Source organism: Rhinolophus sinicus, linkage group LG05, assembly GCF_036562045.2.
Source record: "Rhinolophus sinicus isolate RSC01 linkage group LG05, ASM3656204v1, whole genome shotgun sequence".
Lineage (NCBI taxonomy): Eukaryota > Metazoa > Chordata > Mammalia > Chiroptera > Rhinolophidae > Rhinolophus > Rhinolophus sinicus.
In genome coordinates this window covers 183,691,597-183,718,355 of record NC_133755.1, presented here as the reverse complement: position 1 = coordinate 183,718,355, position 26,759 = coordinate 183,691,597, and the positions used below count along the sequence as shown (strand labels likewise).

Genomic DNA, 26,759 nt, shown 5'->3' with positions numbered 1-26,759 from the left:
AGCCTCTCTGGACCCCACCACCATGGTACCTAGAAAAAACAGCTACCTAGTGTGCACTAAAAGAATGGGAACTTGGAACTGGGGGCTGGAAAAGACAGGTCTGCACGTCTGCACAAGGCCCTGAGCAAAGGGCCTCGTGAGTGAGTTTGGGACTGAACGTGGACTGAGGGTGGGGACTCAGCCAGCTCCTCCTCAGTTTTCTCCTGAAAACGGGCTGACCATTCTTACTGCTGGAACTTTTGTGAGGATGAAAGAGGTGACACGCCTGGCGCAGAGTAGACCCCCAGTGACTCCTCCCTTCCTTTCCTCTCCTCCCTGCCTCAGCCCTCCCTCCCTTCAAAATGCCAGCTCATTAAAGTTGCCTCAGGCATATTGTCCTCTATTCAAAAACAACCTCTACTGAAAAAATTGGTTTTAGATGTAAGAATCAAGCACTTTTTTAAAAAATTAAAGCTTATTGGAGAGACAATGGTTAGTAAAGTTGCATAGATTTCAGGTGTACAATTCTGTATTACATCATCTATATATCACCTTGTGTGTTCACCACCGAGAGTCAGTTTTCCTTCCATCACCATATATTTGATCCCCCTTTACCCTCATCTCCCACCCCCCACCCCCCTTACCCTCTAGTAACCACTAAACTATTGTCTGTGTCTATGAGGTTCTGTTTCTCATTTGTTTGTCTTGTTCTTTTGTTGTTTTTGGTTTATATACCACATATCAGTGAAATCACATGGTTCTCTGCTTTTTCTGTCTGACTTGTTCCGCTCAGCATTACTCTCTCAAGATCCATCCATGTTGTCACAAATGTTCCTATATCATCTTTTCTTACCGCCGAATAGTATTCCATTGTGTATATATACCACAACTTCTTAATCCATTCATCTATCGAAGGACATTTTGGTTGTTTCCATGTCTTGGCCACCTTAAATAAAGCTGCAATGAACATCGGAGCACATATATCTTGACGGATAAATGTTTTCAGATTTTTTGGGTAATTACCCAGGAGAGGGATTGCTGGGTCATATGGTAATTCTATTCGTAGTTTTTTGAGGAACCTCCACACTGCCTTCCATAGCAGCTGCACCAGTCTGCATTCCCACCAACAGTGTATGAGGGTTCCTTTTTCTCCACAACCTCTCCAACACTTGTTACTATTTGTCTTGTTGATCATAGCCGTTCTGACTGGGGTGAGGTGATAGCTCATCATGTTTTTTATTTGCATTTCTCTGATGATTAGTGATGTTGAGCATCTTTTCATATGTCTGTTTGCCATTTGTATGTCCTCTTTGGAGAAATGTCTATTCAGGTCCTCTGTCCATTTTTCAATTGGGTTGTTTGTTTTTTTGTTGTTGAGTTTTCATGAGTTCCTTGTATATTTTGGATATTAGCCCCTTATCAGAGGCACTGTTTGCAAAAATCTTCTCCTAGTCAGTTGGTGGCCTCTTTATTTTGTCGATGGTTTCTTTTGCTGTGCAGAAGCTTTCTAGTTTGATATAGTCCCATTCATTTATTTTAGCTTTTACTTCCATTGCCTTTGGAGTCAAATTCATAAAATGCTCTTTGAACCCAAGGTCCATAAGTTTAGTACCTATGTTTTCTTCTATGCAGTTTATTGTGTCAGGTCTTAGGTTTAGGTCTTTGATCCATTTTGAGTTAATTTTGGTACATGGTGACAGATAACAGTCCAGTTTCATTCTTTTACACATGACTTTCCAGTTCTCCCAACACCATTTATTGAAGAGGCTGTCTATTCTCCATTGTATGTTTCAACAGTAGCAGAGATATAATGAAGAAAAACCTTATGTTCTAATTTTGCTTTTTAATATTCCCTGTCAATCATCTGACAAATGTGTCAACACACTTCCCCAGGCACTGGGTCTCTCAAGGCCTGATGCAGCCCTTTCCCTGCCTATAACCACTTCTCAGTTTTAGAAAATGTCCAAATATTACTGGTATCATTCTGATGTCCAATTATATCACTCTGCTTTTGTTCTTGCAATTCTGTTCATGGTGATTTTTGTGATCTCCTGGTGTCCTGCTTGCTCATGGTATGGTGATAACCTGTCCATTTCACTGGGCATGTTGGGTCAAGGGGACACACTGTGACGATTCAGTATCACATGCTACATGTGTAATTTTAATGAAGCTTGAATTCATTACAGTAGTACCTCGGTTTTCGAATGTCTCCGTTGAACATTTCGGTTCACGAACGCCATAAACCCAGAAGTACATGCTTCAGTTTTCGAACACGCCTTGGAAGTCGAACATGTCACTTGGCTTGCGCTGAGTGCAAGCCTAGCTGTTGGCTGTTTTCGAACGTTTCAGAACTCGAACAGTCTTCCGGAACGGATTACGTTAGAAAACCGAGGTACCACTGTACATGCTCTTCATCTCAAGACTGCTTTACTGAAGGAGGGATTCAAGTCTGAGAAGGCCACACATGGCTTCTTCCAATTTTTCATTTTTGTGAAAAATAATGCAAGATTTCTGATCAGCTGGTTGAGAGTGTTGACTAAAGCTGAAGTCTGATCTTTGGGAGAAACATCCCTGACAGAGCCCAAGGGACTTCGTGGGCCTGTGCTCCGTGTCCCAGAGGGTAAAGCCCCTCTGCCTGGGGCCCCTGGGTGGGGAGTTGGGACACACATGTGGGTGTTTAACATCTTGTCTCAACTTTTCTTGAGAACCAAGGAGGAAGCAACATGTCGGGCACATTTGTTACTGAGAGGTGGAGGGAGCGAGTGTCCTAGCAGGGCAGCAATTTGGTGTGAAGCCCGAAGACCTCTGTGGGGGCACAATCGATGCTTCTAGAGAAGTCTTCTCCCAGGATGTGCCAGAGGGTCAGCACAGGCTTGGCTCTCGTGAGTGTGAGGTCAGGTGTTGGCCCTCGCCCCCCAGGACCCCCAGGGGAGACCCTGCTGGGAAGCACATGTTTTCTCCATGCACAGGCTGGAGGTCGCCCCCGAGAGTTGCAGTGCCACTCCCGGCATGTGTCCCCTCTAGAGCACATCTGGACCTGGGGCCTCTTTTCCGCTTGCTCTCAGTGTACGCAAGACCATGACAAAACTCCCCTCCAGACAACACAACTCCTAGGTGGTTACAGTGGGAAACCCCGGGCTCTGTGTCAGGGGCCTTGCCTACTTCTCCTTGTGGGGAACAGAAGACACATGGATGCTGGGTGAGTCCAGCTGTGCCCAGTCTGTTCCCTGCCCATGTCCTTTCTCATGCTCATTAGGCTTTGACTATAACTGATAAGTGTCCTAATATTTTTGTCATGATAACACACAGGAAATGGAGGGAGAGTGGCCTTTCATGACGAATCGAGAAGGAAAAGGGCTGGCCATGGAACTCTTCACTGCCAGCACACGTCAATGCCAGGTAACCGTCACACTGGTCAGTATGATGCCTGCCTGCCAGCTCCTTACTCTTCTACCCTTTTCAGGTGTAAAGAGCTCCTGATAGAAGGTAGGCATCTCCTCACCCCAGGGAGATGTCCAGGCGCAAGAGGAGGTGAGAGAAGCTTTATTTGGATGACAGTGTGGACTTCTGTCGCTACCCCAGACCAGAGTTTCGTATCGAGAGTGACCGCTCCAGGATTTCACCCTGGGCAGGGGAAGAGAGCAGGGTGACATGAGAGCGTCATTCCTCCACGCTTCTGTGCTACCAAGGTATTGTCACTAAATAAAGCGCCTCCACTGACGTCGATGTCACACAACTGCCTGAGGCAACAAGCACACATGATCATTTTTCTCTTTGGGGGCTTCACGGTTTCTGGACTGAGTTGACCGTTTCTCTGATGTTGCTAAGAACTAGTCTTTGATTAGCCAGACTCCCTGTGTTGGCTTCACTTTGAGCCCCTCCATTCTCTGGAAGGCCCACTGTGCTGCTTTTATCCTCCTTTCTTGTTTGACTCTGAGACGGCCTGGCATCAGCGGGTCCACACCGACTTGGCGGGTGTGCACAGTCGGATGGAATCTGGAGAGGTGGAAAATACCGAGGAGGCAGGCAGCCCGTTAACCAAAGCCAACCAACCCCAAGGAATTTCCACAAGGGTTCAATTTCAAGCTTAGACCAAGATTTTGAATGCTTTATTCCTGAGCCACTCCTGGGTAAACTGAAATTGGATAAAATGCACTGGAGGGTTGGAAAAAGCCTGTTTTTTTTCCGTGCCTTGTAAAGCTGCCAGTCTAAACCCATCCACAGATGACTACTGCACAGTCGGGCTTTGCGTGTCTGGATTGTGAGGTTGCAGCTTTGACCTCAAGGAATGTGCCACCTCCTTGAGGTCATAATATACAGATAGATAAAGTATTAAATAACAGTGAGATAAAAATAGACAATTTGTCCCAAAGTAGCACGTCTTTTTTTAAAATTTTCCAAATGAATTGTGAAGGCAGTAATTGTTTAAAGAAGTGAAGAATCATTTCAATCTGGTTACTGTAAGGAAACTACACCTTCCTGTAAAAAGTTAGACCCCGCCATGTTGGTGAGGGAGGGAGGATGGAGGGGCAGCTCTTGTCCACCGAGAGTCACCTCTCCTTGGCTCCTTCTCACTAATAATGAGTGATGGCTCCATTGTGCTGGCATCCTGGGGGACCAGGAGAGGGCATTATTGTGTATGCATGGGTGCAAATATGTGTGTGTGCTTGTGTGTACATGTATGCACGTGTGGCCTGTGCACGTGTGCACATGTATGTAAGTGTGTGAATGAGCATGTGTGCATGTATGTAAGTGTGTGCCTGTGTGTACATGTGTGAGTGTGTGTATGCCTGTATATGTGTGAGTGAGTGTGTGTGCATGTAAGTGTGTGTGCCTGTGTGTGTGCATGTATGTAAGTGTGTGTGTGCCTGTGTGTGTGAATGAGTGTGTGTGCATATTTATGCATGCATGTGTGTAAGTGTATGTGTGAGTGTGAGTGTGCTGGTATGTGTGTGAATGAGTGTGTGCATGTTTGTGTGTGCATGCCTGTATGTGTGCACGTATGTGTGTGCCTTTCAGGACCAACTGTCAGAACTGCTTTGGGTACCACCAGAATTAGTTGTAAGTTTTAGGGAAAACATAAGTGAGTGTTAAATTCCAGAGGCTTCTCCAAAGAGGCTTCCTCCTGGGTAAATGGTACCACCTGCATCTCACCGGTTGTCTGTGGGTCACTGGGGGCGTCAGAGAACTTAAAGATAGAAAGCCGCCCTGGAGACAGCTGGACTGTCCCTGAAGCTACTCGGGGGAGGCAAGAAAACACTGGGAGACATGAAGGTCAAGGTCAGGAGAGTGCGGGAGGCACGGCCGTAGCTGGAGGTGCAATGAAAGCACTATTTGGATTTCACAGTTACAGCCCCTGCTAGCCACGCACTGTGTTATTTTCAACCTGTCTGCTTTCTCTTAGAGGAAAACGACAAAGACAAAAGCTCAGCTGGAGAAGAACACATAAATCTTTCCTTACAGATTCACCACAGGGCTATGATATCTTTAAAATTGCTCCCTTCCTCTATTGCCACTTCTGATAAACATATTAGTCAAAGCATCACACCGGAGAAAGCAGAGAAGTGGACACCTATCTTTACTGTGCACCTTCAGGGATGATTGTGAGCTAGATGCAGCCGTGTGGGCACAACCCAGACTACAGCCAGAGTGAGCCCAGCTCCAGAGGACCAGCCCCTCGGTCACCGACCGCGCCCCTCCACAGGCCGGCCCTGATGGCAACACCACAGGAAGTTCCACCTGCTGAAGAGCGTCATATAAATGGGGTATTTTGTGTCCAGCTTTGTTCTCTCTCTGTTGTCCCATGAGATTCACCCATGTTGTATTTAGCGGTGCCGTGTCCATTTTTCATTATGGTATAATATTCCACTGAATAAATACACTGCAGTGTACTTACCCATCGGAGGGTTGTTTCCCACTGGCATTCTGGGTACCGTTGTGAACACTCCTGCACATGTCTTCAGGCTCGTGTCACATGCGGTTGGGTGTACACATGGGAGGACAATTTCTGGGTCATAGGACACTCGTGCCTAACGATTTAGGAGATTCTGCCAAACAGCACCCACCAGCTTCCAAGTCCTAAGATGTTTAGTGCTCTGCAGGTTTCCCCACACTTGGTATTAGCAGGTGCTAAGTTTAGCCATTTTGGTAGGTATGTAGCGAAATCTCCTTATGGCTTTAATTCACACATATTTTCAACCATTATTCCTCTCCCATTCTCACTTTTATTGTCTCCTGGAACTTTCATTAGGTGTATGTTAGATATTCTTGTCCTGTTTTCCAGGCCTTTTATTTGTTTCTTACATTTTAACTCTATTTGTAATTCTGTTTTATTTCTAGGTAATATTTATAAAAATATCTTCTGGCCTACTGAATCTTTTGCTAAGTCTTCAATGTTGCTTAAAATACCCATAGAATTTTTCATTTGCTATATATATGTGTATATATATATATATATACACACACATATACAGTGTGTGTTTGTGTGTGTGTGCTGCACGTGTGCATGTGCACGCATGTGTGTGTTTTTGAAACCCTATTCGGTTCTTTCCCAAATCTACCTGTTAATATTTGATGGTCTCTAGTTTCTGCCTTACACTTTTAATTCTATCTTTTTTCCCCTTTGCGTTCACACATGCTTGTTTTATGTTCCCCATCTGATAATTCCAATGTCTGAAGTCCTCAGGGATGGAATTTTGCTCTTTTTTCTGCAGACTCTTGCTTACGGTAGCCTTTTTCTCTTGTGTTTTATAATTGCAGACTTCAAGTTCACAATAAACTGAGTTTAGTGGAACCAAGGGGCCCATGTTGTGTGTATTCCTTCAGGGAGAACCACTGTCCTCAAGGGCCCACTTGAAGTTAACCTGTTGGCCAGGGGCTTGCAGCCTCTGTGCTGTCCAGTGAGGTGGCCACTAGCAAAATGGGGCCACTCAAACCAAAATTAATTAAAAGTAAATAAAAATAAAATCAGTTCCTCATTGCACAAACCATGTTTCAAGATCTCAGTCATCACACCTGGCAGCTATAGTATGTTTCCATCTTGCACAAAGTTGTACTTAAATGTAGTATATTGGATCATAGAGATTTAGATGAATTTGAACCCCAAATCAGCAGGCAGTACCGTAATTACACATTCTTAAGTGAATAGTGTGTTTTCCACATTGGAAGGAAACTTGTCAGTTCTTCAAGCGACTTATATTTATACGAGGGCCTTGCTTCTAAACCCCCACTCTTTTTGGCTGAAGACACATCCGCATTGAGCTGAGTGGTCAGTGCAACCCAAGGCTTCAGATTTCTGGTGGGAAAACCAGCCCCAGGGAGCCGAGAATTCAGTTCTACCTGGTCTGTATTAGTTTTTGACCTCTGGGGATTTTCTGAACAAAATTTTTGAGTTTAACAGAACATTTAAAAGTGTTTGGTTGTAATTCATCTGTTTTTTGAAGTGTTTTGTGGGACATCTTTTTTATTTTTTTAAGAAAAACAAATTCCCCACTGTCCTCAGCTCAACACATGTCCAGAATGAAATGCTTCCCTCTCAGAAGTGTTTTCTGACCTGAGGATGATGTGTGCACAGCGCCTGCGTTTCTGCTTTTCTCTTCTCTAGCACTCTGTCCGTGCTGTTGCCATGCACCGATTGTCACACCTGCAGTCCCTCTAGTCCCAGCTTCCTAAGAGCACAGCAGCACCTTATTCATCTCTATGTCACCACCACCTGGTGGCACCAGGTCACATTCTTAACGTTAGCATTTCAGACATGACCTGTTATAAAAGACTTTCTTTGGGAGCTGTGTTGCATGAACGAAAGGTACCTACGCAAAGCTGAGAATAGCACAGGATGGGGATCCTGTCATGTTTCCCAAGGGGACGGAGCCCTTTGTCCTGTAGGAGTTCACAACCTGGGAATTCACCCCTGTTTTAAAGCTGGTAAGTCAGTAGGAAATTAAAGTTTCATATGAACGTTTTGATGTGAAGACAAATGATCAGTTGGTGGTGGTGGCCGTGGGTGCTGACGTGCTGTTCTCTGCTCGGTTTCTGAAGCTGGTGAGCATTCCCCCCGCCCTGGAGATGCTACTGGGAGCCCACGGCACATTGTGTTCTGCTTCGTGGATCTGCTACACAGTCATTCCTCAGCACAGAAGTCACAGCAAGTATTTTTAGTTCTACTTTTAATATTTTCCTTTTAAAATAAAGAATCTGTACAACATATGTAGATGTTTATGGCAACACAGAGCAAACACATACAGCTGGTCACTCAGTGTGACTTCTTTGATCAGGTTCCATTTATTGATCCTCAGGGGCTGTCCCCAACCCTAGGGTTCCTCTGAGGGGACTGAGTTTAGACAGAATGTTCTTGCTCATGTTTTCAGAACACTCCCCCAGAACTCCCACAGTCAAGTTATTCAGCTTATTTTCAAGTGAAATGCCTATAGGAAGATGAGACCGTGAGAGGGACAGAGCTCGGAGGGGAGTGTCCTGGAATCGTCACCTGAATATTCCACATGGTCTAGAAACACATTTACCTTAAACTTTTTATTTTCTTTCTTGGAAACTGGTCAAATGTGAGTCATTCCTTTAAATGATAAAATATGGAACATCTTTGGTTAAAATAGTGAAAATTGTTAAAACAGCAAATCAGTTATTACATTAGCAAATGGCCAACTCTGTATTAGGAAGAGAGTCTGGTGATCTTCAACCATAACCTACAATGTGAGAGATACTGAATGTAAGACAAATCTACAGTGGATGGTGGGAAAGGCCTGGTGTTGTGTAAGGCAGATCTAGATTTACTTATTAACATGTGGTTTTCTGGGTTTGTGACCTTGAGAAAATTACCTCTGAGAATCAGTCTTCCATCTTTAAATTGGAGACAGTAATTTCTACTTAATGAGATCATTTTGAAAGGTAATTGAGATGAAGGGTACAAAATATCTGGCTCATGATAGATATTCAGTGACATAGTATATCACTGAATAATTCAATCATCATTTGATAATGGTTTCCTCCTCTTCTACACAAGTCATTGTCTACAAATGTGAGCTAAATACGATGTTTTATTTCTAAAAATCCAAAGATATAAACAAATAAATTTTAATATTTATACAGTTGGTGAAATGACTACACAGAAAAATATTAAAATGACTCTAAAATAGTACACTGTACATCCTTTGTAAAGTACATATTAAGGTTAAAAAACACTTTAAAAAGTTAATACTATTTTTGTTGTAATCATATTGTTGAATAGGCATGTTCACATTGTTATTCTAAGACTCTTGGGTGTGGTATTGTGGGATAAAGCAACTTAGTGATTATATATTATTTTATTCTGTCATTTACAGTATTATTTAGAACCAAGTTCTTTGGCAGAGGATAAAGAAAGCACAGATGTAAGATATAAGAGGTTTAGTAAAAACCCAGAATTATGAATGTAATTTGGCTACATAAGAATGAAGTCATGATGTATTTTATATTAAAAAAAGAGCCCTGTCATTTTTTCCACTAAAATGGCCTAGAAATAATGGCCAGTGGTAATAAGTACTTCTAAGTGACCAAACTAAGGTCCTGATATATTAGTTTCCACCAGAATAAGTCAGGGTCTAGACATGGAGTCAGAAAAGCATAAGATGAGCCTGGACCATCTGGACCTTGTATACAATAAATAGGCTATCAAAGACGGCATGGTGGGTGTCATAAGATCGAAGCAGCAAATTTGAAGAAGTTCCCACTGACCAAATATGAGAAAACTTGAGGATCAATAAGGATAGTAAATTCAATGAATTGAAATGTGAAATACTTATAATTACATTAGTTAACAATAATAGTTTAAAAAACAAATTGTTCCCAGTGTAGAATGCTAATGAACTAACTCATTATTTTGAAAAATGGTGCAAACAAAACAAAACAAAACAAAAACCCCACATAAATAATTTGGCAGTTATCTTTCCTTTCCTGTACTGACTGCAAGTTACCTCAATCACAGATAAGGGGGGTGTTCTTTTACAGAAGTATCTTAGCCAAGGCGTGAAGAAAGAATGAGAGATATGATTATTCTGTAAAACCTAATGAATTAATGAGTCTAACATTAATCATCAGTGGATGGTTACATCACAAAAAGAGACAGCTAGACATTTTGTGCCTCCTTTGGATTAAAATGATCCATGTCTTATAATGCAAACTTGCCCAAAGTAAAGACAAGTCAAAATAGAAACTTATGAAGGTGTCTCTCTTTCTTCTTATAAGGAAAACAGTCCTATTGGACCAGTGACCCACCATTACAACCTTACTTAATCTATGTGACCCCCCTTACAGACCGTATTTCCAAATACAGTCATTTTAAGAATTAGGGCTCCAACATATGTGGTTTGGGGGAATACAATCCAGCTCATAACAGGAGAGTGGTTGGGAAGAAAAATGATTTTTACTCTACCCTTCTAGGTTCTGGGCTAAGATTTCCTTGTAATAAAAGACAGATTAATAGGAGAAAAACAAACAGAAGTTTAATAGCATATATACCTCCTGAACACATGGGAGAGACCCAGGAAAACTGAGCAACTCCTTGAAATGGCCCAAGCCACAAACTTAAATATCATCTCCCAGTAAAGACCAAAAAAAGAAAAAAAAAGAAAAGAAAAAGAGAAACGTGGAGGGAGGGTGGAAGGCCTATTGTGGGAGATTATCAGGAAAACAGTAAACAAAGGTCTGGTTGTGATTCAGATTTAAGTTCAAGTCTCTCCATTGCCATGAGAGTTTCTAGAGATTTAGTCACCATCCTCTTCCTGGTACAAAGATGGAGACACCCTTACAAATGAAGATTTCCTTTATAAATGTACATTTCTCTTATAAAGGGGTAACTACTACTTGATTTTCAGAGCTTCTCCTTCTGTTGTTTTTAAAAAATAACAAGGTCCAAATAATCCTTATGCCAAAGAGACATGTTTTGCATGTTTTGAGGTGACATATTCTGTTCCCCTTTAAGAGAAAACTTATTGGACAAATAATGACCAAAAGCTCCCCCAAATTAATAAAATATTAAAATTTCATATTTAACAAATTCAGTGAGTTCCACACAAAGTAATTCTATAACATGTATTCAATAAAATTTAAACATATATTAAAATAAAATACACCTAGTCATATAATCAAATGCTGTAACTCAAAGATAAGGAAAAAAATCTTCAAAGCAGTTGCAAAAAACAACACATTGCATAAAGGGGAAACTAATTCAAAAGAGCACGGATTTCTAATCAGAATCTATAGAAAATAAAAAACAATCTGTAGGAAAAAACAATATATTTTAAGTACTGGAAGAAAAAATGTCAATATGGAATTCTATAGTTAGCAAAAATATCCTTCAGTAATGAAGGTAAAATAATGACATTTTAAAAGAATTTTAAAACAAAAGTAATATATTACCAATAGAACTGCTCTACAAGAAATTTCAAGGTTTTTTTTTTTTCTGTTTGTAGAGAAAAAATACTTCAAGAAAACTTGGATTTTTAGGAATAAAGGCAAAGTATCACAAATGGTAAATATCACGGTAAATATAAAAGACACATTTTCCTCTTAGTGCATTAAATATATATGACTCTCTAAAATTATAGAAAAACATATGTAACATGGTTGATGTAAGAACATCCAAACCTGTAGAGAATTTTTGTAAGAGTTTCTTTGAGCCGAACTGACGACAATTTCTGAGAAGCAAGATAAATGCTCTGGAGAGTGACAGTTTTGCAGTTTCTTTTATGCATTTGGAATTAAGGAGGAAACATCAGGAAGATGACGTGGGGGTGGGAGAAAGCAAGGAGGGGATGGGATTACAGGGGAGTTAACTAGATTATGTGCTTGTAAGGGTGGTTACTGCTTATTCCAAAGGTGTGTTAACCGAGCTGCACAGAAACAATGGACAGGCTTGCTTAAGCCAAAGACAAACCTTTCGCTAAAGAAGTTGCAGGCCTTGGGCATGATGACCCCCCATGACCTGCCCAGTTAGGGATTTATGATCAGGTCATCCTGTGAGGTCACTTTCCATCAAATGCCTTTTTCATCCAAACATGCTGAGGTTTTCAATGTATGTGTATGTAACCTATATGGGAACCTCTTCCTAAAAGACAGCAGGGGAAAGGAGAGGGAAATAAGGGTTGTAAATTTTTAAAAGTTTAGATAAGGAGGTAACGTATTAAAATGTAAGTAGCCTGTAAATTTTAGGTGTACATACTGTAATGCCTAGAAGATACACCTACAAATGCAAAACCCCCAAAAGTAAATAAACAAATTAAAATTGGATACTAAAGAAAAATATTACAAGTAATCTCCCACCCCCACCTCCCCAAAAATGTACGGGAAGATAAACAAGAAAAAAATCAGAGAAGACACATGAAAAATACATCATAAAAGTGGTAAATCTAATTCTAACATACCAATCATTACGTTAAAGTTAATAATCCATACTCTTCAATTAAAAGGCAGATATGACAATGTGAATATAGAAGTAAGATCGAGCTATTTGTTATCTATAAACACAAATAAACGAATGATATAAAAGCAAATGAATAAAAACTGTCCACCACACAAACAGGAAACAAAAGAAGGCTGAGTGACTGTACTTTTCCCCCTTCACGTCTTGCTCTAATGCTGGGCTTGAGAGCATCTTACCTCTCATTATCCATTTTTTTATTCCTCTGAGCGTTTCTCTTTGGGGAACCACCTCTCCCTCATCCTCGTTTCATGCCGCTGTGGTCAGGCTGACTCCGCCCCCACTCCCGGGGGTGGACACTTGACTGACGTTTAGCCAGTGGGACTCCTCTAGGTGCAGCTCTCTGGCCTGACAGTGTTTGGTTCAAGGGTGAGAACTCGGCTCCAAACAGCTTGATGAGCAGCCTCAGGGTTTTCTTTTTGGATGCTTACAGAATTTTTGTTTGTTTGCTTGCTTGCTTGCTTGTTTGTTCTGAGTCTACATTTTATTTATTTATATTATTGTTTTTCATTCATTTATTTAATCCATCCCTCCACCCCCCTCCCCTTTGGCAACCATCAGCTTGTTCGCTATATCTATAGGTATGATTCTGTTTTGTTTGTTTGTTTTAGTTATTTATTTGTTTTTAGATTTCATATGTGTGAAATATCATTGCAGCATAACTAGTAACAGCCGAGATGTGGAAACAAGCTAGATGTCCATCAATAGATGACTGGACAAAGAAAATGTATGTGTACAATTGAATATCACTGAGCCATAAAAAAAAAAAAAAGAAATCTTGCCATTTGCAACAACATGGAAGCCCCGGAGGGTATAGTGCTAAGCGAGATAAGTCAGAGAAAGACAAATACTGCATTATTTCACTTACATACTTTTATCAGTAAAATAGACTAAGAACCAAAGAATATAATCAAAGTTCAAAGAAATATTACATAATGCTAATAGGAACAATTCATGAGTAGCACACAATGATAAATTAATATGTACCAGAAAACAGAGCCTTTACACATATTAAGTGATACTTGACAATTTAAAGGGAAAAATAAAGCCTGAATCAATGGAAGATTTTAACACACTTCTTTCAGCAACTAGTACAGCAAACAGACCAAATATCAGTAAAGTAAGAAAAGATTAAATAACATTACAAGGTTATTAATCAATTTAACAGGGATAGACTATGACATCCAACAACTGCAGAATATACATTTTTTTCAACTGCTACATTCACCAATATAGGATATAGGCTGAGCCATAAATAAAGTTTCAAAAATTTTAAAAGAATTGAAATCAAACAGAGTGTATTATCTAACCAGAATGGAATTTGGATTCACTAAGTAAGATTTCTAGAAAAGCCTCCATTAATTTGAAGTCAAACAACACCCTTGCACATAATGCATGGGTCAAAACTAAAATTAAAAAGGATATAATACTATTTTTAACTGAATGGTATAAAAATGCACCCTTTCTTTCTCTCCTTCCTTCCTTCCTTCCTTCCTTCCCTTCCTTCCTTCCTTCCTTCCTTCCTTCCTTTCCTTCCTTCCTTCCTTCCTTCCTTCCTTCCTTCCTTCCTTCCTTCCTTCCTTTTTTCTTTCTTTCTCTTTTAATGCAGCTAATTAAGTGACTAAGGGGAATCTTGGGGAATTCAAGTGTGGTGTAGTCTCGTTCAAAATGGTGCCACAAGGAAATCCTGAACCCCCTTCTCTGATGGACATTCCGTCCGCAGCTGCACACGGAACCGTTTCCCCTTAAACAGCCTGAAGTCCAGCTGCGTGCTGAGCACACATTGGGCCCGCAAGAGGAATACCACATCAAAGCAGCAGGAAGAGCTGGGGTGCAGTGTCGCCATAAACCGCATCCCGGCGTGGTGACCCACACCTGAGAGGGAACTCAAAACCTGAAGCATCCCCCTGAGGACTGAAGGGTTTGAACCCTACATCGGGCACCCCAACTTTAAGATATGTGCTGGACAGACAAACCCGCCAAGCCTCTAACTTTGGAAACCAGTGAGGTTTGTGTCCTGAGACCCACAGTCTGCAACGACATGAGAAGCATAATCCCCAGACCAAAGCTGGATGAAGACGTTAAATGAACATGCCATGAACTGAATGTTTGTGTCCCCCTGCAGTCAGAGGTAGAAGCCCAATCCCCAGTGTGACAGCATTTGGAGGCGGGGCCTTTGGTAGGTGATGAAGTCACGAAGGTGGAGCCACGAGAATGGGGTCAGTGCCATTGTAAGAAGAGACACGAGGTCACTGGGTTTCCTCTCCACTCTCGCCCTGCAGAGACGCAAGGAAAACATGTGCAAAGCCTTCACCACACAGCAGAGGTCTCAGCACCTTCATCTCGGACTTCCCAAGCTCTAGAATCGTGAGAAATAAGTGTTTGTTACTAAGCCCCCCAGGCTGTGGTGTAGTTGTTATGGCACCTAAATGCTCTATAATGTATATATTTATTTGTTATAGCAGCATAAACTGGTGTGTGTGTGTGTGTGTGTGTGTGTGTGTGTGTGTGTGTGTGTATTCAAGGCAATTTAATTGGGATAAGGAAAGTTTATTCAACAAATGATGTTAGAGCAACTGGATATCCATTTAGGAAAACTGAAATAAGACTTTTTTTTTTTTTAATATCATGCCACAAAACTAACTCAACATAGAATATTGACCTAAAAAAAAGAACTAAAATTATAAAACTTCTAGAAGAAAACTTAAGAAAATGTATTAATAAGTTTACAATAAGTAAAGTTTTCTTAAAACTCACAGAAAATACTAACCAGAAAAAAAATCATGATAAATTGGACTTGATCAAATTCAGAACTTAAAATTTTCTGGTCATAAATAACCCCATTAAGAAACCCTCTAAAAAAGGCAAGGCACAGAAAGACTAGGAGAGAACATTTGTTATACATTTAGTTGAGAAGAATCCTGTACATCAAATGCATAAAAAGTACTGCTACAATTTAATAATAAATACTAATGAAGAGACAAAACACTTGATACACATGGACACTAGACAGTGACAGATGTTGCATATGGATGTCGGACCCCATGGGAAGTGCTCAGCCGCAGCCATCTGGTAAATGCAGTCATGGCACCAAGACCCTGCTGAGCCCCCACTAGATGGCTAAAGTAATAGAAATGAGAACATAAGCCCGCAAGATGACAAGTACACAAGTGTTCATAGTGGTTCATTCCTAACAATAAAAACATGGAAGTAATGCTGACATCCATCAATCAGAGAATCAATAAAATATGGTTCAGTGACTTAAAGAATTCTGCTCAGTAATAGAAAGCAACTGGCTACTGAATCTCAAAAACATTTTGCTGAGAAAAAGAAGCCAGGCACAAGAGTACATGTCATGTTATTGCATTTATACTGACTTCTATAAAATGCAAAACTAATCTATGGTGACAGGAAAATGAACAGTTGTCTCTTGAGATGTCTGAGGTTGACTAGATAGGGGCACCAAGGGCCTTCTGGGACTGACGATATGTGTCTTACTGTGCTGTGGTGCTCACAGGTAGGTACACGCAGTTCACAGCTTGATACACTGTACACGTAGGGTTGCACATCTTGAGAAAACAGTCCTAAGGACTTTCTTTCAGCATTGTACTGGGTTCCAGCTCTGCAATCAAGCAAAGAAATGCAAGGCATAGATTGGAAAGGAGGACCATTTCTTGCATTTTAAGCACAAGAACCTGAGGAATTCTTGGAGGTAAAGCTCACGGCCTCGCGGGATCCTCCCAAAGGCTGGGCCTTGGGGTCCTCGCTGTCATGTGCCTGCAATTCTGTCAGTCACAGCGGAAGTGCTCCCCCAGTGTGTGGCGGGTCTCTGTGACCCTGGGTGCACCCCTGTCTCCAGATGTCAGGGTGGGGCTTTGCCCTGTTACCTCAGTTCTCTGATGGATCAAGAAAAGTTGTTAAATTTCAACTTGTTCTGATTTTTATTGTAAGCATGGGAGTGACATACAACTTCTTTCTGTGTCAGCCTGAAACTGGAATTCTCATAATTAGATATTTTATTCTGAGAACTCGTTCTAGTTCTCTGAGTTTTCCTTACTCACTGAGCCTTCCTCTTGTTTCAAAGATGAAGTATCTACTCTGAAAATATTAATTGTAGTTTCTAATTAGTTTAAAAACATCTGTTTTTCCAGGGATACTGTTAAGAGAATGAAAAGATAAGCCATACACTGGGAGAAATTATAGCTGACCCTTGAACAACATGAGTTTGAACTGCGTGGGTCTAGTTATAAACACATTTATTTCAATAAAAACTATAAATGTATTTTCTTTTCCTTATGGTTTTCTTAATATTTTCTTTCATCCAGCTTACTTCATTGTAAGAATACAGTATATAATATGAGGTCTGGCAATTAAGTTTGCGAACTTACCACCGTGCGCTTACATCGGCAGCACTGTACACACAGCTCGGGAAGGTTTCATCACCTTGGTTTATCAGTGTCTCACAGCTGTGTTCATGTTGACGTGTGGCAGTGTCATGCTGAGTGGCATTCATTATTGTTGCTGTGTGCTGTCACAAGAATGTCTGAGCTTGAATTAGAGCAATGAACAAACATTAAATTTCTTGTTCAACTTGGCAAGAGTCGAAGTGAAATCAGGGGCAAGTTTATGGGGACAATGCCATGAAGAAAACGGCAGTGTACAAATGGATTAAACGTTTTTCTGAGGGGAGAGAACGCGTCACTGATGAAGGGAGGTCAGGGCAGCCAGTAATGAGCAGAACTGATGAAAACATTGCAAATATTCACTGAATTGTGCGTCAAAATTGTCAGCTGACTGAGAAGGATTGCAGACCAAGTAAACATCTATAGAGAAACAGTTAGGGAAATATTAACTGAAAATCTTGGCTTGAGAAAGGTGTGTGCAAAAATGGTCTGGAAGGAGCTCTTGCATCACGACAATGCACCAGCTCACACAGCACTGTCTGTGAGGGAGTTTTTAGCCAGTAAACAAATAACTGTATTGGAACACCCTCCCTACTCACCTGATCTGGCCCCCAATAACTTCTTTCTTTACCCGAAGATAAAGGAGATATTGAAAGGAAGACATTTTGATGACATTCAGGACATCAAGGGTTATATGATGACAGCTCTGATGGCCATTCCAGAAAACAAGTTCCAAAATTGCTTTGAAGGGTGGACTAGGTGCTGGTGTCAGTACATAGCTTCCCAAGGGGAGGACTTCGAAGGTGACTGTAGTGATATTCAGCAATGAGATATGTGGCACTTCTTCTCAGATGAGTTCCCAAACAAGTGTCAGACCTCATGTATGTAACATCCAAAATATGTGTTCCTCGACTGCTTATGTTATCAAAAGGCCTCTGGTCAACAGTTTTGGGGAAGTCAACAGTTATAGTCAGATTTCCAACTGAGTTCAAAGACTTGTATCCAGATATAAAAAGTACTATCAAAACTCACAGTAAAAAACCAAACAGCTCATTTAAAAATGGGCCAAATATTACAGTGACATTTGGCCACACAAGCTATGTGGGTGACATACCGGTTTCAGCCCGTGGAAAGGTACCCCCCCCCTTGTTTAGATTTAATTTCTTTCAGGGATACACAAATTAAAACCAAATTAAAACCACAAATTTCTTTTCAGGGATTAATTTCTTTCAGGAATTTCTTTTCAGGGATTAATTTCTTTCAGGGATACACAAATGAAAACCACACCGAGACAGCAGCACACAGCTACTAGCATGGCTACATTGAAAAGACCACCTGTAGCAAGTGGTGGGGAGGATGTGGAGGGACTAGAACGCTTACACACTGCTCTTGGGGATGCAGAACGGTGCGGCCAATTTGGGAAACAGTTTGGCGGTTTCTGAAGACCTCCTGCAGAAGCTCACCAGGTGGCCTGGCCTTGCCACACCTAAGCACTTACTTACAGACGCAAGCATGCGCCGTAACAAGCAACAAGCGTGTGCATGTGGATGAGCCTTCTATCAGAAGGTGGAGGGGTAAACAGGTTGTGGCGTGTCCACCAGAGGATACTACTGAGCAACAACCAGTGCCACCCATCGGCACATGCCCGAGCGTGGACGAATCTCAAGGTCAGGCTGGGAGCAGCCCTCGTGCACACTCTGTGGGAAGCGCCCGCCCATCTGTGGTGACAGAGGGTACATAGCCACTGCTTGAAGGTGGACAGGCAGCAGGGTTGTCCCAGGGGAAGGTGCAGAGAGTGCAGGGAGTCAATCACATGCTCATTTTTTTGATCGTGGTGATGGCTTCACAGGTAACATATTTCAACACTTATCAAATTGCTCCTTTTAAATAGGTGTGCAGGGGGCCCTCGTTCTTTATTTTGCTTCAATTATACATCCATACAGGTTTTAAAATGAAAAACAAACAAAAGATGTCATATTGTACAATTCAATTTGTAGAGATTCTAGAGAAAAAACAACAACCGATAGTGGGAAATGGGACATCGCTATTGTGAGGGGCCAGGGTGGCTGGGAGGCGCGCTGCACTGCTGGTGGTGGCGGCAGCGTCAGCTGCCACCTGTCAGGTCCTGTTGGATGGGACTCACGGGTCAGCGCTGCCCAGGGGGCAGACAATACCTCAACCTGTGGATTAAGAACAGGTCCTAATATGGGCTCGCGTTTACGAGAGAAACAGAGTTAAGAGCTGCCATGAAGAAGAGCAGTGAGATGGAAATGAAGGGACAGTTAGTGTGTGTGGTCCAGCCTATCTGTTCATCGAAGGACTGGCCTGTGTGTTGGGGCGTTTCTGCGTGACTCTGAAAGCAATCTATGTCAGGTAACTAGTTATAAGATGTTTGGGGCCGTGGGACTCTTTTCCTTTTGGTTTTCTGTCGGGAAACTCCACCGTAGAAACAGCATTAATATGGGGGCAGATATGATTTAAAGCATGAGAAGTTAACGGGAGCAAAGAATAAAGTTGGTTCTGAGATTCTGATTCAATCCACCTAATTCTAGTTATTATTCAGCCATGAAGAAATTAAGACCGTCTGATTTAGTCATGTTTGTAAAATGCTCTTATTAGTAACTACTTTGAATGTTTTGTCTTTTTATAATCATTTGGTAATAAAACTCCCTTTCAAAGTTTAAATGTCAGACTCAGATCCAATGAGTAGTGTAAAAGTTTTGAGCGTGTACAACAGTTGTGTGTAACATCCAGAAACATCTTATTAGACTTTCCTCAGTGGGCTTCTGCCCTGACAGGCTATGGATGGTTTTAATTAGTTGTCGAAGAGCACAGGCTATAAAATATTAAACGATGATGAAATGGAAAGAACATTTTGAGGCAACTGCAGACGAAACCTTTCCTGTCAAGATAAAAGGCTGAGGATGAGCCGTCTGGGCACACTTCCTCAGTGGCCACATCCTTTCTGCAAGGCGATTGCACAACTTGGTGGCCCTCTCACCACGGGTCCTGAGAGAGCCTGGGGTGAATGTGGGGTCAGAAGCAGGGCAGAGTGGTGGGCGGGTGTCCCAGTGGGAGTGGGCCCTGTACCCCACACCACCCAGAGTGGGCTCCCAGGACAAAGTGGCAGCTGTGCTTCCAAGGAGCTCCTCAAAGTCCGACAACATGTATGCATGTGAACGTGCGGTCCCCAGTCCTCACAGAAGATGCTTTCCTGGCATTCGGGATACAGGGTCACCAGCCGTGAGACGGGGCATCACAAGTGAGCGACGTCCAGTGAGTCCCGACTCACGGATGCATTCATGGTGTCCAGGAGCTTCTTAATAACACTGGGCTGCAGTAGGGTGTGCAAGGAAAATGTTCACTCTACGTCATAGGATTAACTGATTCTGTGACGTGTGGGCATCCATCAAATCACCGTGTTGTACACTTTAAATATCGTGCAATTTTACTTGTCAACTGTACCTCAGCAAAGCTGGAAAAAACAGATGTTTTGTGACAAAGTTTCCACAGACCCTTCATGGGACTGAGGGTGCCAGGTGCTCAGCCAGGAATGACAGACGAGCACATGTGGCCTGTTGTCCCCCTCAGGAAGCAAGCGGTGTGGCGGTGTGGGAAGTTACCTCACTCGTAGGCGAATCTGATTCTCAGAGGCCCTGAGCCTGAGGGTGGGGCTCACCCACTTTCTATGTCTTTCTTCTAAGGAACGAAGAGAAGCTTGGCTCTCTCTGCCTCACAGGAGGTGAGAAGTTGTCGCTGAGGGTCACCTTCAGATCTGCCCTTAATATGCTGAGGGAACGGGATTGGCTGAAGACAAAGGCACAGCGTTTCTGCCTCAAGGGAAGAAAGTGGTCAGAAAGTGTCTTTCTTTGAAGCATTCTGATCCCGTGTTTCCCCCGAACTTGGTTCTGGACCCTGGACAAGGTCTCTGGCGCCCCCACCTCCTCAGGAGACCGGGAGACAAACGAGGCCCCTGGATGCTCGGGGAGCAGCTCACTTGGCAGCTGGGCCAGGCCGGCCGGCTCTCCTTGTCCTGGAGATGGACAGACGTAAGGGACAGTGAGTCCTGCAGGCAGGCCGGCCTTGCAGTGGCCCAGAACCTCTCTCACCACACTGTGAAGGGTCAGAGGAAGGCCCAGACGGGCAGGACTCATTTGAAGTTCTGGCTTCAAAGGCACCCATGAAACGTTGATCTTTATCTCTTGACTTTTTTGAGATGTGGCAAATGGGTTGGATGCGGCCTTGCCCTCAAGAAAATAGAGTGAATCAGTCAGCGTTTGTCTTGGCTTGTTTTCATGTCTCTTACTCATCCACCGGGGCCTCACCACATACAGTCTCTGCCTCTAGAAGACTGTCAGAGGCTCATTTTGAGAGAGAGAGGGCTGAGAAAGGGCGGGCTCAGGCTGAGGTCTGCCGTGCTCCCTCTCCCATCCCAGCTGGGCCTCCATCCTCACAGATGAACCCCGGGGCCCTGCCTGTCTCTGTGCCAAAGGCCGTGGTCCTGTCCTGCTCACCCTTTCCTTGTTCCTCAGGAATACACTTCCCCAGTAATGTGAGCGGCTGCGGTCGGCCAAGTAATGACCCCAAAGTTAGGCAAGTCCTAGTCCCTGGGACTGGGACTTCTACCTCATGTGGCAAAGGGACTGCACAGGCGTGACAGAATTAAGGGTCGAGATCAAGAGATAAGCCTGGATTGTCCATGTGGTTCCCAAGTGCCATCACCGTCTCCTCACAAGAGGGAGGAGAGAAAGTTGACAGCACAGAAAAGCAAGCTGTGTGTCCCCTGAAACTAGACGCCGTGCTGCTGGGTGAAGGAAGGGCCTGAGCCAAGGAGCTTGAGGAGGTGAAGGAGGAGAGGAGCTGGATCCCGGGCCTGAAAAGAGCAGCTGGATTTCTGCCCAGAGATACTGTCAGACTTCCGACTTCCAGAGCTGCGGGAGAATGACTGTGTGCTGTGTTCAGCCTCTGCGTCCGTGGTGATTTGTTACAGAAGCCCCAGGAAACGAACGCTGTGGATAAATGTGTGCTGAGAACACGTTCCGTTTCTCAGCTTCCTTTGCTGCTACATGTGGCCTTGGGACTAGGTCCTGTCCAGTGAGACATATGTGAAAGGATGGTGCCAACTCCTAGAAAGGATTCCCCAAGAAAGGCCCTGTGTCCTCCCTCTCCTTCCTGCTGGAGCGAGCAGCCGTCTTGGACCAAGCTGGGAACGGACCCTGTGGGTCCACGCCTGCCTGGCTGCCTACCCAATATTTTATGTAAAGGAGGAATAAACTGTATTCTGCTTAAGCAAGTGCTATGTGGGCCTTTTTATCAGCCTAACCTTGTCATAACCAAGACAAACGAATCATAAGCCTTACAACGCGTCCCTTTATCTGTCTTCCCCAAGGGCCCCAGAGAAGAATGCATGCCTCCATTTCTCGCTCACTGAAACTTCTAGCATAAACTGATAGGTAGGAAGAAAACAGTCTGATGAGACTAATCTGCATTGTGGTATGGTTGGCTGAGAACCTTGCCATGGTTCATTGTGGAAGAACAAATACTTTGTAATCAAATGTGCCTCCTAGATTATACATCTCAGGCTTTAGGACGAAATAAAAGGAGAAAGAAACGGGGATACAGCTCAGTGAACACTCTCCATCTTACAGGCTTACCAGTGGCTGAACTGTTCGGAGGTGCAGATGACTATTTCTTATTTGTATTTTAAATGTTGGTAGTTGTTACTTAATCTCATGTTCACTCTATCTGATTGTCCGTAACTCATTGAGGACAGAAATTTTCTATTTGGGGCTACGTCCAAATACCCTAATGTCCTCAGCACAGTGTTTTATGGAAATAGATGCTGTGGATTGGCTGTCTTCACGTGGCGTCTTAAACATATAAAGGTTCATAAAGTTTAAGCATCATTGAATCAAACATATTTTTTTCTGTTTATGGAACAGAGCTTTCAACTGCTTTTGTAAGTTAGTTTCCAGATACTCTTTCTCTGTGAAGCCAATGGAGGTGGAGTCACGAATGTTGGCCCCTGGCCACTGACCCGGCTCGTGTCCTGCCTGCCTGGAGAAAGCGAGAATGAAAGTTGGCGCCTGAGGGCTGATGCTGTGAACGTTTCAAGAATTGTATCGATAATGAAAGCCATGCTTGATTACTGCAGCTTATCAACATGTTTTGAATAAAGCACGTGAGGCTCTTATGCAAACAGACTTGGTGGCCTGCTTTTGTACCCTCCTGTCTTTAACCAGGCCAGGAAAGCCATGTCTTTTTCCTTTTTCTCAGCATCTTGGCAACGCCAGTTCCAGTTCCAGCCAAAATCTGGAAATGCAGAGAGAGGTGAGTGAGAATAGCCATTAAAAAAAAAAAAAAAAGGCAATATAGTTAGTGCTACACACGAGTTGGCTTGAACTTGGAAATGAGTGTTCAGCTCAAATCTTTTTATCAGAGTGTTTTCAACAGGCTTTGTCAGCTGCCTTGTGGAAGGAGGACTGTATCTCTATCCCTTCAGAGCCCCTGCAGGAGCGCATTTCCACGTTAATGCAGCCACACAGCCAACTGAATAGGAACTTTCCAGAAATACTCTGAACAGGGTCAGTGTTTGCTAATTGCTTTCGATATTTGGAGCTTTAATGGATTGAAATTTTTATAGATTTTAAAAATAAATAGGATTCCTGTGAGATTTTGCATCTTTGAAAGAAGTTCTAAATATGTCTTCAAACGTTGTGTCAGGTTTGTTGCTGGGTTTGTGTCATATGAACTGGAATCCAGCCATTCTTGGGAAAGTGGGTAGTTTTTTTTTTTTTTTTTTTTAAGATTTTATTGGGGAAGAGGAACAGGACTTTATTGGGGAACAGTGTGTACTTCCAGGCCTTTTTTTCCAAGTCAAGTTGTTGTCCTTTCAATCTTAGTTGTGGAGGGTGCAGCTCAGCTCCAAGTCCAGTTGCCATTGTTCAATCTTAGTTGCAGGGGGCGGAGCCCACCATCCCTTGCGGGAGTCAAACCAGCAACCTTGTGGTTGAGAGGATGTGCTCCAACCAACTGAGCCATCTGGGAAGCAGCCCAGCTCAAGGTGCCGTGTTCAATCTTAGTTGCAGGGGGCAGAGCCCACCATCCCTTGCAGGACTCGAGGAATTGAACTGGCAACCTTGTGGTTGAGAGCCCAGTGGCCCATGTGGGAATCGAACCAGCAGCCTTCGGAGTTGGGAGCACGGAGCTCCAACCGCCTGAGCCACCGGGCCGGCCCAAAAGTGGGTAGTTTTAACAGGAGGACTCAGTGTTTTAGAAGTAGAGTCACATCACATGTATCAAAAGGCAAAGAATAAATAATTCTGAAAACCTCACGCACTTGGTATGTGTGTGGGCGTGCACTGATGGTGAATCTGGTGTCTGTTCAGACCTGCTGCTCTGTTCTCAGGCCCTGGACTTCTGACGAGGGGAAGGTTCTGACCTGGCCCGTCTTCTCCCGGCCACAGGCTGCCTTCTGACCCCTTGACCTTTGTGCATTGCTTTATTGGGATGACCCATCCTGTGAGAGCCATTGAGACGTTTCCGTCAATGAGCGAGAGCTCATTGCTGCTAGACATGTGGTTAACAGGTAGGTGGCCATGGAGGTGTGGGTGAGGGAGACCTAACCTTGGTGGAAGAAGCCCTACTGTCGCAGATGACAGCCGTTACTGCCCTCTCTGCTCAGTGGCAGCGGCTTATCTTTCCTCAGGGACCTGCAGGGACTGAGGGTTTCTGCAGAGACAAAATGACTAGTGATTGTACAGAGTCATTGACAAAACATGATGGTCACATGCTTTTAGAATGTCTTCTACATTACCGTCTTAGGCGGTGGGCCCAAGGGCATGCTGGGAAATTCCCTGGCATCACATTGCACCTGTGGGACTTGCACAGTGTGGCCTTATGTCATTTCAGAGGACACTTCCTTTACAAAATAAATGTAATATCTAACTTGAGGTACATTACACGTGTGTTTACTTTGCAAGGGTTCTGAGCCTTCCTTTTCCATTATAAACAGAGAAAAGGGATCCACTGAGGTGTGGCTATTCTATCAGCAAAACCACAGACAAGCTTTCTGCTGATAAGTAGGGGGACGTAATGGTTTGTGTTACCTGAGATGCCAACTCATGACCTCAGAACACAGAAAATACTCATTTGTGTGCATGTGTCTGTGTGTGAATAAATGAATGAATGAACTCTTCCAACTGCAGTGGGACATGGAATACAAATGTGAGACTTTAAAGGAAAGGCATACGTTTCGGTTAAGGTCCCTGGCAAGTGTTCACTGAGCAGGCCGCCTTTGACCTGGATTTGGCCGGGGGCCACACGTCCTCAATTCTGCACCGCCTGTCCCCAGTTCTGCCCTGAAACATGACAAAAGAGCTGTGAGCCTGAAGACATGGCAGATGAAGAGTACAGATGTCACCTTACTTTATCAGCCGAGGCTGTCACCAACACTGGCCTTTCTGCTGGACACAGTGCTGCAGCATGGCCCCTGGTCCAAGAGCTTTCAAGGCCTCTCTGTGGATCCTGCCATCCACAGCCAGACTCAGGGTTTTGCTACCTCCATCTGGCTGTGTTTCATAGGACACTGACTGTGACAAACACACAGCATGCTGTCTGAGGATAAAAACAGGTTCCAGGCTGTGGAGAATGAAGGGAATGTCACAACAGTTCCATGCAATGACAGGGAAAGCCACAAGCAGGATGTGGATTTCTCCAGGAGTCACATACTGAGACCGGCTCAGCACCTATATCCTGGCGAGCCCTGGACTCTGCTCCCCTTGGGGTTCGCCTTCTCCTCTGTGTCTGAGTGGGGAGTACGGAGAGCCCAGGAGCAGGGCACCCTCTTCCCCACGAGAGGGCTTGAGACATGACACAACTTCTCACAAGCTGACTTTTGCTTCTCTGCCACCTTCTTCTGTCACCTCAAACTTGCTTTGTCCTTGACCTTTGTGGGTCATACAGGATTGAAAGTGATGATGTCTGGCTTGCTTCTCCTGTGCTCCTATTTGTCGGGGCTCAGCGACCGCATAATGTAAGGCATTGATCCCAGGGCCCAGCGTCTGCCAGGAGCTTGACGTCAACAGTGGCTTCCTGTTATTGAAAATAGCGGTTAAAACGCAGGACATCCAAACAATATCGCTGTGCTTCCATCATGCTGCTGAGAGGGGCACCAGCTCTCCTTCCTGAGCGGGCGGACACAAGGCCCCTGGCTTTCTACCGTGACACACCTGAGTCCTCCTGTCCCCTTCGTAGGGACCTGGCATTAATGTTAATGAGAAGGAACAAACAAAGGAAACAATTCCAAACTCAGAAAAATTCCGACTTACCCAGGGTCCTCCTGCTTTGTTTGTTGTGGTCCGTCCTGACCAGGGTGTGCAGGGACATGGGCATACCTGTTTCGCGATCGCTCACGGGACGGAACTCAGCATAAGTGTTAACAGGAGGAAGTCTAGTGGCTGATGAGGTCACAGAAAGTGCATGTCTAGGGGATGGACATGTCGTGTTGGGACTCCCACCTCATTACACAGGCCTGCAGCTGTCGTCACGCACTTAATGGGGACCACTGAAGTGACATTTAGATCCCATGTTCTACCATAAATACACCACATTCATGCAATGTAATTGTGATGATTACAGGAGTACCATTCATTGAAGTCTTACTAAGCCTCGTGCTTGTTTTATATAAATTATTTTATATAATCCTCAAAATATATCTATTAGATAGAGTTACTATATGTAGCAATGTATTTAAATACACCCAAGAGTGTAACTTGCCCAAGACCACACAGCTGGTCCAGAGGTCTGGGTGAGTCCCGGGTCCCTGGCCCACATAGCTTCAGCAATCCAACACTTCTCACTGCTTATTATTCAAGCAATAAAGAATAGAAGAATTGTTTGGGTCTTCT

At 43.5% G+C, this 26,759-nt stretch overlaps 1 long non-coding RNA gene across 1 annotated transcript; it reads left to right on the top strand.

The window, feature by feature from the left end:
• The first annotated feature begins 1,557 nt into the window (after positions 1–1,557).
• On the top strand, positions 1,558–16,730 carry LOC141571743 (uncharacterized). Its single transcript, XR_012496834.1, has 4 exons — positions 1,558–5,744; positions 8,017–8,126; positions 11,442–11,500; positions 14,058–16,730. It is a non-coding gene; the product is annotated as an uncharacterized LOC141571743 (long non-coding RNA).
• The last annotated feature ends 10,029 nt before the right edge of the window (positions 16,731–26,759 follow it).